Genomic DNA, 13,831 nt, shown 5'->3' on the forward strand with positions numbered 1-13,831 from the left:
ATTAAGGATATTAATGACTATGGCTGATTGATTTTAAATATTAAGATTATATGTCATGTTTGGTCATGATCTAAACTTATAAGTGGTGGATCCAAGTGCATAAATATTTTATTTTTAAATATTTGGGTGAATCAAAAGATTTTAATAGTTGTACTTTGTGATATATAACTGAAGGAGTTCCATTAATTAAATATGTAGATATATTGCACATGAATTAAATAAATCCAATCTTATTAGTGGTGAATGCAAGGGGAATGGAGATTTAAAAAAAAATCCACAAACTAGACATCATATAAATATATTAGTTAAGGAAAGAGAGACCCTCTTTGAACACTGTGAATTTGTTTCTCTTGACGTGTATATTGTGTTGATATTAAATTTTCTTGTTTCATTTTTTTAAATATTCAGATTAATTGTCATCGATCAAATAATCTGTGAAGAGTTTTATGATGAATGTTTCATTATGGGAGGCAACTGCCTTAGATAAATCTTTTTTTACATAAGCAACAATTTGAAGAATGAATACTTGAAAATTTGAAAAATAATAGATATTTGTTATAACTATCCACTTTTATAAAATGAGAAACAGAGAAGATACTAATGATCTATTAGTCTAAGAAAAAAAACCATGTTTTTAGGAATTATCTTACAGTAAATATATCAATACATGGGATTTAAAACCCCATGATAAAGAAACGTGGGAGAAAAAACCCCATATGACAATATAAGCAACATATGGGTTTAATAAACCTACATTGATTTTCGTGGGGTTTTTTCCCCCATGGGGTGAAAAATAAACCCCATGGGGTTTTTGTGGGGTTTTTTGTGGGGTATTTTTAAGTTCATGTTTCCCCATGGGATTTTTTTTTTTGAACTCAAATATCTCAAAAACTAGCAGAAAATGTTGAATTTTTTTTTTCATAAATCAATTTGATTATAAAAACCCCACCATTTAAAAAAAACCCTAAGATGATAGCTTTAAAGGAAAAGGGTGCGCAAGTTCGGAAAAATGTCCATTCCGAAGTTGTCCGTCCCACTGTTTATATAATTAATAGAGCCCCGCCCTATCACAAGAACCCATGACCCTTCGGCAGTGAAATTCACAATTTTTGTGAAGACATCCTTCATCTTCATCTTGGTCATGCCAACAGTTTGACTACTTGATGTCCAGGTGGAAAGAAGAATATTTTACAGATTGCATTAATTTCAGTGGTTCTTGCCCCTCAGACCCCAGGGGGGGCAAGAACTATGAAATTCAAATTCACCCATAGATGCTTTATGCCAAAGTTGGTTGAAATTGGTTTAACGGTTGCAGAGTAGAAGCTGAAAATGTTTAAATGTTAACACACGTACGCCGCGCACCGCACGATGACAGACGAAAACGGATAGCAGTAGGTCACCTGAGTGTGCTCGGGTGACCTAAAATGGTCACTGGAAATCAAGGAAGGTCTGCTTTGGTGACATATATACGTACGAATACATTTTAATATATTTACCACTTTGTTCCCCGGATGTTGTGTGCTAAAAATAAATAATTATTATGCATGTAATGTATTATTAATGCCATATTTATGTAAGGACAACACCTAATGCAGAAATAGTCTAATTTAAGGAAACCTGTTGAAAAATTCTTTTCAATTTACTGACTATCTCGTGAAAGGGCAAGCACTTTTTTCAATAGATACACAATGATACGTAAGTTTATTTATAACTTCAAAAATATAATTTGCATAAGATTTTCATATCAGAAGAAACAGAAAATAATATTATATGTTTAATACATGTATGTATCTCTCCTGGTTTATGTTCATTTCAAGAATATAATTATGTGAAATTTTGCTTATGCTTTTGCTTCGAATTTCATGTTAATAATGAGTTCATAGGGTAATATGTTAAAAAAAAGAAAGAAACTATCTCTCGTCAGAACACATATAAACACATATAAAAAGTTTTCATAGCTTTTGTCATATTAATACATACACTGTACATATTTTTTTAAGTTATATATAGAGGGATATATTTTATCAAATGTATACTCTACAAAAAATTGGATGGATTTTGTATGTAATAATTTTTAAGGGGGATTACATTAATAATTAGATTTCAGATGAGCTCATTACAAAAGGTGTTAAGAATAATGACGCACAAAGTTATTTCTTTTCTGTATTTACTGTATTGAAAATTAAGCTTGTATTTTTTGCTCTGTCATGTTTCTTTCATCCAAGCAACCAATTTACTATTCCAGTGTCTTTTATTCCACAACCTTCATTGCAAAGAAAAAATTACCTCTTGCTATTCATTCTAGTAACTACCATATATAACACTTTGTGAAAAATTATTAGATCAAAGACCGTCCGTCCTGTTCCTCATTGGCTTGAATCATGTCATTTCTATTTTGCTGTCAGAAATAGAGCATTACTGATATAATTCATCAATGGAGGCAGATTAACCGACTTGCTTTAGATGTTGATATTAAATTATCTTTTAATTTAACATGGCTTTGTTTAATAAATTCATCCGAAAGAAACAAATCTTCAATATACATGCAGGTTTGCCTTTACTTGTCAATTACACTGTATTTGCTGTTTTCCATATATAGAGCTACATGCAAGATCAATTCTTGGTTTCTGATTTGGTGTGAATCTATACTGATGCATTTACTGTAAACCAACTTTTATTCGCGAGCGAGAAATTTTCGCCAAGTTCGCGAGAGCCTCGTCATCGCAAATATTTCTCTCCGCGAACTGGTCCTTAAAGTGTATGTGTCTATTAACAACAGATCTAAAAAGACTGGATCGCGAAAATTAATCGTCGCGAACTATTTAATCCCAGGTTAATCGCGAAATCAAGTCGTCGCGAATAAAAGTTGGTTTATTTACAGTATCCAAAAGTTTAATGTTGGCTGACCAATCCCACATTGTTTGTATGACTTTGCTCTTTATAAAATCACAAACGAAAGCTCAACAATTTGTTGAATCTTACGGTTCAGATTTAATTGATGATGTAAGATGACAAGATTTATACTGAATCTCCATTTTGAATTGATCCTTACGTTGTTGGTGCGAATACCACTGTGGAACGTGGAGACCGGATCCTTCAGATGCGACCAATTCAACCGTGGTCCCATGTCGCAACAGGTGCTTGCACGACAAATCCCCCTGATTTATGACCAAAAGTGCCAAATCAAAATTCTCAGCTCTCCATCGGCAAATGGTTACACGTTTCCATACGGGTGAAATTTAAGACCTCACCCCTATCAGACAAGTGGTCAGAAACCTTAAATTTAAACACCATATCCGATACATGGAATCCCTCTAGAAAAGAAATTGTCGGGAAAAGGAAGGCATTTGTACAAACCCCTTGGTAGGAAAGTATTGAAAAATATATTTTCAACCATCAGAAGGTGCGGCCAGCGGACGGGGACAGATTCGTTATTATACCATGTCAGTGCATGAGAGATAACGGTTCCTATTATTATACCTATAAATGTCGATCCTATACAAATATATACGAAAAGAAACTAACATTGCTAATGTTTCACTGAGCGGGCATAAAAATCGATGTTTGACCGCTGAGTGAGATGTTGGACCTATCGATGAGATGTTGAACCGCTAACGTCACAGAATAGGTGGAGCTTAATGTCAGTTGCATTTTTCGGTGTTCAACAGTGACAGTACAAGATACATGTATGTTAAAAAAATATTAAAATGAAAGGTATTGTCGTTGTTCGTCCGTCGGTGGCGGCGATTACCACTGTCTCATTTTGGGTGCGGAGGTGACTGGTCAGGCCGATCCTCGCCTGAAATGGTCTGGGACAGTGAGGGCAGGGGATGGTGGCAGCTGCCAGGTCCTTGGCGCTGTCTTTCCTGGCCTGCCTGCGTTGTTCTGCTGCAGACGTCCTGTTGGCTTCGCAGCTCTTGGCGCCCTCGTGGACTGCAGCTCTCCACCCACACCTGTCCTAGGCTGCAACTTCCAATAAATCAGGGTTAATAAAACTAAAGATTTAACGAAACATTTATTGATCGACGGAGTTCGAGGGCAAAATGCGTTCTGTCGACCCTCGAACCCAAATGTCTGCCTTCGAGCTAATGGCCTCAGGCAAATAGTTTGGTTCTTGAGTCCGACAAAACGCATGTTGTCCTCAAACTCAGTCAATAAATGTATAAAGTTAAAGTTTAGTAATTATCAAATGACTTGTCCATCTGTTCTACTAATTCAGTGATTAGAGTGATTTTAAGTTGCCTGTGTAACGTAGTGGTCAAAGCGACTGCTCTACAGTCGCGGAGTAAGGAGTTGATCTTTACGTCCAGGGTTCAAATCCCACTGTGGGCCGTAGAGACTTTTCTCTTTTTCTGATGAGACCGAAAGGTGTTGGGACGAAAAACATCCTTTCCTGCTCAATGGCCCCGATTTCTGAGCACAGGACAAAATTTGCATCTCTCCAACGGCAGTTGGTGGCCTCTCTTTATGAGTGAAAATTCTTGAAAGGGGCAATAAACAACAAACAAACTTAAGTCCTTTGGCTTTAAACGATATACAATGTAATAATTATAATTTTGTGTGTGTTTGTGTTGAAATGAACAGAAGTAGCATTTTCCTTAATGGAGCGCAGTCCATTACCTGTTCACAGACGGCATGTATTGTTTAAGGACATACACAACGTACCTTACTTACTGATACATTTTCAATATATTCAAAATTTAAAACTATAGTATTTGTAGATGTCCTTAGACAAAAAATCAGCATGCCTTCCCAGAGGTTTGAAAAGATATCAATTGATGAAAATTCTTGAATTATCCAAAGAAAGGTATAGAAAGGTTACTAACATAAATTCCATATTTTTTTCAGCCAAATTTGTTTTAGAAGAGGTTTATGACACCATTTAAAGACGTTAAACGTATTGCACACAGGTCCTTCGTTGAGTTCAACTCTTCAACTCCAGGGAAGAAGCCAATAAAGTTCAAACTACACTGCGTATGTCCTTAAGATTCCCGTGGGGACCCGAGTTAGAATAGGTCCTCAGTACCCCCTTGCTTGTCGTAAAAGGCGACTAAATGGGGCGGTCCTTCGGATGAGACCGTATAAACCGAGGCCCTGTGTCACAGCAGGTGTGGCACGATAAAGATCCCTCCCTGCTCAAAGGCCGTAAGTGCCGAGCATAGGCCTAAATTTGCAGCCCTTTACCGGCAATGGTGACGTCTCCATATGAGTGAAATATTCTGGAGAGGGACGTTAAACAGTATACAATCAATCAATCAATGTCCTTAAGATTATTTGATATCGAACACTATTCATTACCTTCACCCTTTTCATTAGAACTTTGGACCAATAATCAAGAGCCATTTAAATCTGAAAAAATCATTTCCCATGTCCTTTACTAAGTGTTGTCATCTTAAATAAAACATGCAACTAAAGAAATGTGGGTTTAATATTCCTTCTACGCCTTTCCCATTTTAATAGAAGGATTCCAACGAATCTTGTAACAGTAATTTAAATTTCCTTGCATAAAACATGAAGTCATGATCCTCCGCATGTGTAAATTTCAGGGTATAATGACAAAGCCAACGGACTGCGCTTTATTTTCTGCCAAACTGACAAAAATAACATAAGAAGCACATGTATGGATTTAAGCGTCTGAGATTGAGAGATATGAGAATAATATAATAATTAGACGAAGTTTAATAATTGTCATTGACAAGACAATGCGTCATGGATTTGACACGCATGAAAAGTGACAGGTGGTCTTCGCGGGTCAATGTCCACTGCGACCGATAACCTGTGGATAGGAACGGATTACAGTATTTCGTCCTTCGTGATTGTTCTGTTCACTCGCATCGAGATGCTTTCACTTGCAGACGGAGGGATGCAAAATTAGTAATGTACTTGGCAGTGAGGATTCTCTTTCATGCCAGCACACGTTGCGCCCAACAACCTTGGTTTATGTACTATCATCAGAAGAACCAGTCTCCACGTCCATCAGTGGGATACGAAAACGCAACAACCGTTCATGGTAGCTCAATCAGAAGAACTCCATGATCGGGAGGTTCCGATCATGAGTTCGAATCTCGGCCGCTACTGACTTAAGTCGATAAAAACTGTTCCTTCGCCATGCGTTCTGCACTTTAAGTGAAAGCTGCGGATCCGTAAAAAAAAAAATGAGGTCCCGTATTACGGCAGGTGTTGGCATGATAATAAAAGACCCTAACTGCTCAATGACCCTGTGTGCTGAGTAAAGGTTAAAAGTTTTCAGCCTTTCACCGGTATATGGTGACGTCTCTACACGAAAAATTCTCGAATGGGACGTAAAATAACATACAATCAATCACATCATTATGTGTATCATAGTATGATACATATAAATGATTGGCTCAATCCTGGTATTTTTAACATATCCCTGCTTCGAATATACATGTACAATGAGACAAGAACAACGGCCAACCGGGTGGGGGACACTTCCCCTTTAGCGAGAATAGCTCTCTAAAACGCTCTATATAGCGGTAGAAAATACATCCCGGGAACAGAACACGAGATTTACATTCGACTTCCGATTATAAACGTGTTTTCTATCTTAGAAGAAAAATCCTGGGGCATGCCGAGCCATGTGGTAATTATTTTTTGTCTATCGATGATATATATGTCTTAAAATATATTCTGTACTGCTAAACGTTGATGAAGAAATATTTCCATTTCTAATTTTTTTTCTCTGTGATAACTCTTTGAAAGTTAGGGGTAGTTTATTTCTTGATAATTCTGCCGGAATGTAAATTAGGCAGGTCGATATGTCGGGAGCTAAGGAGGCCTAATACGCATGCAATTCTCGTGCGCATCTGTCTCTGTGTCTGACGCTAAGGAGGCCAAATATGCATGTAAATCTCGTGTGGCTGCCTTTGTATTTGACGTCGGTTGGCGAGGACTATTGAAATTGGTATGGAAGTCATCATGTGATTTAAACTATTTATCTACATTTTTAAAGTCTAAATCTACAATTTTATTTCACAATGAAATGGAAATATAAGGAATCACTGTCTAGTTAGGAGGGTATGTCAGGGACATCAACAATAGGGGGAAACATGGGATAATTTAAAAATAACGGGCGAAGCCCGTTATGCAAATTATCCCATGTTTCCCACTATTGTTGATGCCCTGACATACCCTCCTAACTAGACAGTGATTCCTTAATTACGGGATGAAGGGGGGATTTTTATATATATATATATATATATATATATATATATATATATATATATATATATATATATATATATATATATATATATATATAAATTCTGCAACTAAATTCGTCCTTTTTCCATAACTGAAGCTGTAATCTGGGTCATCATATTCAGATAAGCAAACAGTTTCAACCAGGTGATTATGAATCTAGAAAATATTAAGATGACATTTTCTTACACATGTAGGCAAGAGACTTAGAGGTTGTCACAGGTGCCAAAGTGCAGCTGAATATAGAGGGGCCATCGGGAGCAAAATATGTAGTATAAGGAGAGGTTGTTTTAATTTTCATATTATTTTTCTTTCTACCATTTAATTATTCTAATTATTTCATACGGTACATGTAATTTTATTGAATTTGTGTCTGTTCTGTATTTCTTTTTATTACACGCACCCTCACACACACCCTCACAAACATCCTCCCTCAGCCATTCCCCCACCCCACCCCACATGTTACTTTTTTTTGTTTCGTTTCCTATAAAAATTTAGTTGTTTTGTGATTTGTTTATTTGGATATATTTATCTATTATTATGCTTTCTTAGCTCACCTGAGCCGAAGGCTCAAGTGAGCTTTTCTGATCACATTTTGTCCGTCGTCCGTCCGTCCGTCCGTCTGTAAACTTTTCACATTTTCGACTTCCTCTCAAGAACCAATGGGCCAATTTTAACCAAACTTGGTACAAAGCATCCTTGTGTAAAGGGAAGTTTAAATTGTTAAAATGAAGGGCCAAGTCCCATTACAAGGGGAGATAATCAAGAAAAGACAAAAATAGGGTGGGGTCATTAAAAAATCTTCTTCTCAAGAACCACTGGGCCAGGAAAGCTGAAACTTACGTGGAAGCATCCTTGGGTAGTGTAGCTTCTAAATTGTTCAAATCATGACCCCTGGGGGTAGGGCGGGATCACAATAGGGAATCCAAGTTTTACATAGAAATATATAGAACAAATCTTCAAAAATCTTCTTCTCAAGAACCACTGGGCCAGGAAAGCTGAAACTTATGTGGAAGCATCCTGGGGTAGTGTAGATATTGAATTGTTCAAATCATGACCCCCGGGGGTAGAGCGGGGCCACAATAGGGAATCCAAGTTTTACATAGAAATATACAGAACAAATCTTTAAAAATCTTCTCAGAAACCACTAGGCCAGGAAAGCTGCATTGTGGAAGTATCCTGGGGTAGTGTAGATTTTAAAGTATTAAAATCATAAAAAGGAAGGGGGTAGGGGGGCACGTTAGGTATAGCAAGAGGGGAAATCTGGTAAAGAAATGCATCACCCAAGTTACTCAGGTGAGCGATGTGGCCCATGGGCCTCTTGTTATTATAAGTATTTTTTTTTTGCTTTCCTACAGTGTGATACACATGGCAATGTAAGCGTCAGGGTGTTGAGGCCTACGAGGATAAACGCCTCCACCCAAACAGAGGCAACAGCTAGAGTGTACTGTATGCGATGCTAAAAATGTAGAGTGTGTGGGGAAGGAGAACTAAGTAGAAGTGTAAGATGGATAGGGTGCGATGGCAATGGCAAAAAGAAGTCCTGTGAGTATTGGTGCCACTGTGCCTTGGGTTTAAAGTAAGAACCCAAGTGGCCATTTCTATTCTTCGATGGTATTGCCCTGCCCACAGAGCACAAGCATTACAATGACTTTTTTATCTTGTGTTCTTTTTTATGAGGCAATTTATGTTTCTTCTTCTTTTCACCATGCATGGACAGTTGATTTTTGTGTTCATTATTGCTGTAAATTGCTTAAAAAAAGAGAAATGAGTGAATGAAAAATGAATACCAAATAAATATTTAATAATTAAAAAAAAAACCTGAAGAAGGCAATAGATGTTGGGCTATTGTGGGCTGTGATGTCTATCCTATACCCTGGGGAAGTATTGGAGAGCATTTACAGCTTCTCACACTGCTAAATGTAAATTATGAGATTGCCTCTGATTATGAGACTGACGCGCTACTTACTGCGCTACTGAGGCACATGACACCTTTTAGCACACGTTTGGAACACAACGTTAAACCTGAACACTGCAGAATTCTTGACAGAAGGGGAGCTCGTGGAGCATTCACTACAAAGTGGCCAGGAGTGTGACCCAAAAATTTGCAGAAAATACAAAAACAATGCTCATCCCAGGTACGTGTAACAGAGATCCTGTTTATAATGGAATTATTCAATAAAACATTTGAATAACTGTTGTATTTTTTTTTCCTTTATAGGATTAGGAATTTATGAAATAAACATGGTGAAAGTTTTATTCAAACTTCTTTGGGACGTAGGCTGATGCAGGTACATGAAGTTTTGTATCTAAGCAATGTACATGCTTATATGTAGTACAAAGGGCAATTTCCCCTTTTCTCCTTTATACGTAGATAATTATTTTAAGTCAATCTAGAATTTACTTCCCGTATGTATTAATTTTAAATTGAAAGTTTCCTTAAACCCCTCCCGAACCGGTTGGTTCCAATGACCTGTCTATCCTAAATTGTACTTAGTGAAAAGATGAAGGACATAGGGATAACGAACAGTATTCAATATCAAAGTCCATAAAACAATACAAATTAGGAGCAGAGAAAACACGGACTTCCAAAACATCATAGGTGGGACAACATGTGCCATGGAGGAGTGAGCATACCCTGCGACCGGTCACACCCGCCGTGTGCTCCTTGTCTTGATCAGGAAATAACGGAAAAATCCGTCAAGAGATTTTACCCCTAGAACACAACCACGAATTAAATGTTGAAGTTTAGACAACCCTTATTTTAGTTTAACACCTTTTTTTAAAGGCAGGTAAGATGTAAGTATTTCTTTTTACGTCTGTCCAATCTTCTTTAGAAGAGTAAACGGGTTTTGAATTATTTTCCGTTCTGTTTTGTAGGCTTGCTAAAATGCTTGGTTTTACCTCACCTAAGGCTCAACTTTCCTGCCAATCTGCAACGGGTAAAAACAAATTTTAATCCGAAGACATTGTGTTTGTGTTACATCGGGCATGAATAAATGAGAAAATGTTTTTTTCTTGCATATAGATCATCATAAGAGCTGGCAGATTATCAAGATTTTTATGCACAGTATGGCTTGAGAATGATAAAACTATATCTCGAGCATGCACATCTCCAGCATGAGTTGCCAACAGCGGAGGGTTATTTCCAGTGGTATTCATGTCAGAAGCAGTTTTTACATACTGCCTTTCGCTGCACGTCTTTAGGGCAGGTATTCAGAGGAATAACTGCCGCAATAAACGTTTCAAAGGCTCTTTTTGCCCCTCTGTTTTACGGACTTAGCATGCCATTCTACATGGAAACTTTCTTCAGGGACTCGGTTTTACGGATTAAATGTCCTCCTGAGTTGCTCAAGTTTTTGGTATCATATGAGTCCTATAGTGTGTCTGGCAATAAAAGCAAGAAAGAGGGCGGAGATTTTGTTTTAGAGGCAAATAACCGAATGGTAAAACGGCTGCTTCCAGTAGGTCTCCCAGATGAACAAGGTTGGTGCATGCAGGAACATGGATAGAACGTGGGATCTTTTTCCTATTTTGGTAGTCTAATATGCACTACTTTGTATCGATAATGTAACCCTTTTGTCTCTATAAGCCGTTTTCATATATATGGTTTTTCACTGATACATATAAAGAGATGGCCCCACCCTACCCCCGGGGGAAATGATTTGAACAAACTAGAAACTTCACTAACTAAAGATGCTTCCACATATTAAAATATGACGAAAAATGATCTTGCTGTACTTGAGAAAGTTTTCCTTGTAATTTATACTTGCATGATATTTAAACTTTGATCGTCCATTGCAGCCCGATCCTACACTTGAGTGTCATGTTTTGAACAAGCTTGAATATACACCACATGCAAATGTCTCCATAGATGACCAATTATGGGTTTGCTATTGTTGAAAAGATTTTTAAAGATTTAAATGTATATATCTCCATATAAAATTTGAGCGTCCTTTGTGGCCAAAACCCTACGCAGGAGGAGGAGGGGGCAAAGAAAATAATACGTCGCGGGTTAGAATCCCACTGTGGGACGTGTCGAAGTAGATGCTGGCACGAAAAAGATCCCTCCCTCCTCAGTGGCCCCGAGTGCCGAGTATAGGACAAAGTTTGCAGCTCTCCATCGGCAATTGGTGGCGTTTCCATATGAATGAAAAAATTTTGAGAGTGACGTTAAACAACATACAATCAATCAACTACGCATGGGGGATCGTGATTTAAATAATCTTGAATCTACAATACCTGACAAGGATTTCACGTATGAAACATCGGTTCCCGAGAGGATATTTTCAATTTTTTTGCTAACATGGCTGTTTATTTGAACAAACGTGAATGCCCTTCACCAAAGGATATTCTGTGCCAAATTTGGTTGAAATTGGCCCAAAACTTCTAGAAAAAAAATGAAAATGTGAAAAAGTGTACAGCGACTACGACAGATAACGGAAAAAGCACACTTGATCGGTGAGCTAAAAAGACACTCCTGTTTCACAAATTGTTCAGCTGTATTTAACACGGATCAAAGTAACGTGATGGAAATATTAATATTTCGTTACAAACTTTAATGAGGTAGATCATCCGAACAATCCCAGAAAGCAATAGGAAAAACCCCCACAGTTACTTGACGTCACAAAAGAGTCCCCTACTTAATATTCGCTTCCGATTAAATTTGAATTTCAGAGGACAGTCGCTCAAAGGTGATTCTCATTTTTATCGAGTTCTTCGTTATTACTGTTTGCTAACATATTAAATTTGTTTGTGTTGCTTAAACCTAAGGAATATTCAAAGTACTGGAATGCTGTTTAAGGAGAAATTGTGGGATTCTTACGAGATGCAGAGTCAATCCTATAGCATGAACTATGACAGAAAGGGACAGCGTGAACCGACATTGAAATAAATTACATACTTTTAAACCCAGAAAGACCAGTGGGGGGTAAAACGTAAACACACCAGAGTTGCATACCTTTCTCTCTTATAATATATATTGGGTATTTTTTGTGGAATGATTATTTTAGGGTTTTTTACGAATTTTCCCCATGGTACACATGATGAATAAGTGTAATAAATATAATTTGTGAATAACAAGTCCCGGGGTTAAATATCGAGGGAGGTTCTGCCCACAAGTACCTGTGATCCATGCGTCGCGGGTTCGAATTCACTGCGGGAAGTGTACATCGGTCCTTTGGATCAGACCGTATAAACAACTGTCTTGTATCGCAATAGGTGTTGATATATAAATATTGCATGTAGTTGAGTGTAACATTGAAAATTTTAGTGCCGAGTTAAGATAAACCATTGTCAGGTCTCCATATTAGTGAAAAATTATGTTATAGGAATGTTTTTAAAAATAGATATATCGGTGAAGTGTGTTAAATTTTCTATTTTTTGAATATCAGCGTTGTTGACTGTTGCTACGCTGGATGCTGACTTCCTTATTCAGCGGGTAATAGTGCTTTCAACAAATGGTTCTCGACCAATCAGATTCAACTAAATTACATGAAAGTATAATATATATATATTAATACTAACATATGCTGAATTATCATAGAAGCATCTGTAGTTTAACATTTTACAAACCACAGAAAAGGAAAAGCAATTGTTTTGGAGAAATTAAATGTTAAGGATTATGACATGGATTTTGGAGACTGAATCTAATGGATTTTAACTTGGGCCTTGAGATCGAGACAGAGAATGGCGGGGTTAATCGTGAAAACCGTGACACATGTGACATGGATGTGAAAAAAAAATTAACAAGTACAGAATTTCGAAGAACCGCGATTTGGTTTTGAAGTTGAAGAAGAAATTCAAGCGTTGATAGAGAGTCAAGAAAACCGCAACACGAAAAAAAAAAATACACGTTGGTCATATAACATTTTTGAAAGCTGGCGGCGTGAACGAAATGCGCAATGTCAAGGGAAAGAACTCTTAATACCAGAAATCGAAACGATGGACACAGTGCAGCTGATTTTTAATTTAGGAAGGTTCATTATGAGAGTGCGTAGAAAAGATGGCAATGAATACCCCTCTTAAACATTGTACTACATTAGCTGTGGGATTTTAAGGTATTTACGGGATCATGAAATTTATGACAAGAACTTTGTCGATGCGGCGGATCCAAGATTTGCGGGGTTCCGTAAAATATTGGACAGTAAAATGAAGGACGCATTAAGCAGAGGAGTTGGGGAAAACGGAAACAAGCAGACCCAATTCTTAAGATGACGCTAATATCATGAGGAAAAAGGAATTTTCGGGATTAACAATGCGGAAACCCTACAGAACATTTTTTTTATAGTTAAGTTGGAAGGATTACGGGGCCAGTTTGTTCAAATCATGATCCAATGTGACCAGTTTTTTATATTTAAAGGACAAGTGCAAATACAATGAATTCACAGGCAGATCAACAAAGACCTTCAAGGGTGCTATTTTACAGAGAATATACAACGAGCAAATACGTTCTCTTCAGCCCGGTAAGTCCTCTCCTCACTCTTAATTTCTTTCAATATGTATATATATCTAGGCCTATTTAACCTATTTTGAAAATATTGTAAATTTTGAGTCCACAGTAATATATTGCATGGGCGTCGGAAGCATATTGAAAGGGGGGGCTTAACCA

The 13,831-nt window shown here is 37.3% G+C and overlaps 1 pseudogene; it reads left to right on the forward strand.

The window, feature by feature from the left end:
• The first annotated feature begins 5,877 nt into the window (after positions 1-5,877).
• On the forward strand, positions 5,878-8,872 carry LOC134240472 (uncharacterized; annotated as a pseudogene).
• The last annotated feature ends 4,959 nt before the right edge of the window (positions 8,873-13,831 follow it).

The sequence above is a fragment of the Saccostrea cucullata genome, unplaced genomic scaffold, assembly GCF_032062105.1.
Source record: "Saccostrea cucullata isolate Sc308-1 unplaced genomic scaffold, CSIRO_AGI_Scuc_v1 ctg530, whole genome shotgun sequence".
In the NCBI taxonomy this organism is placed as follows: Eukaryota; Metazoa; Mollusca; class Bivalvia; order Ostreida; family Ostreidae; genus Saccostrea; species Saccostrea cuccullata.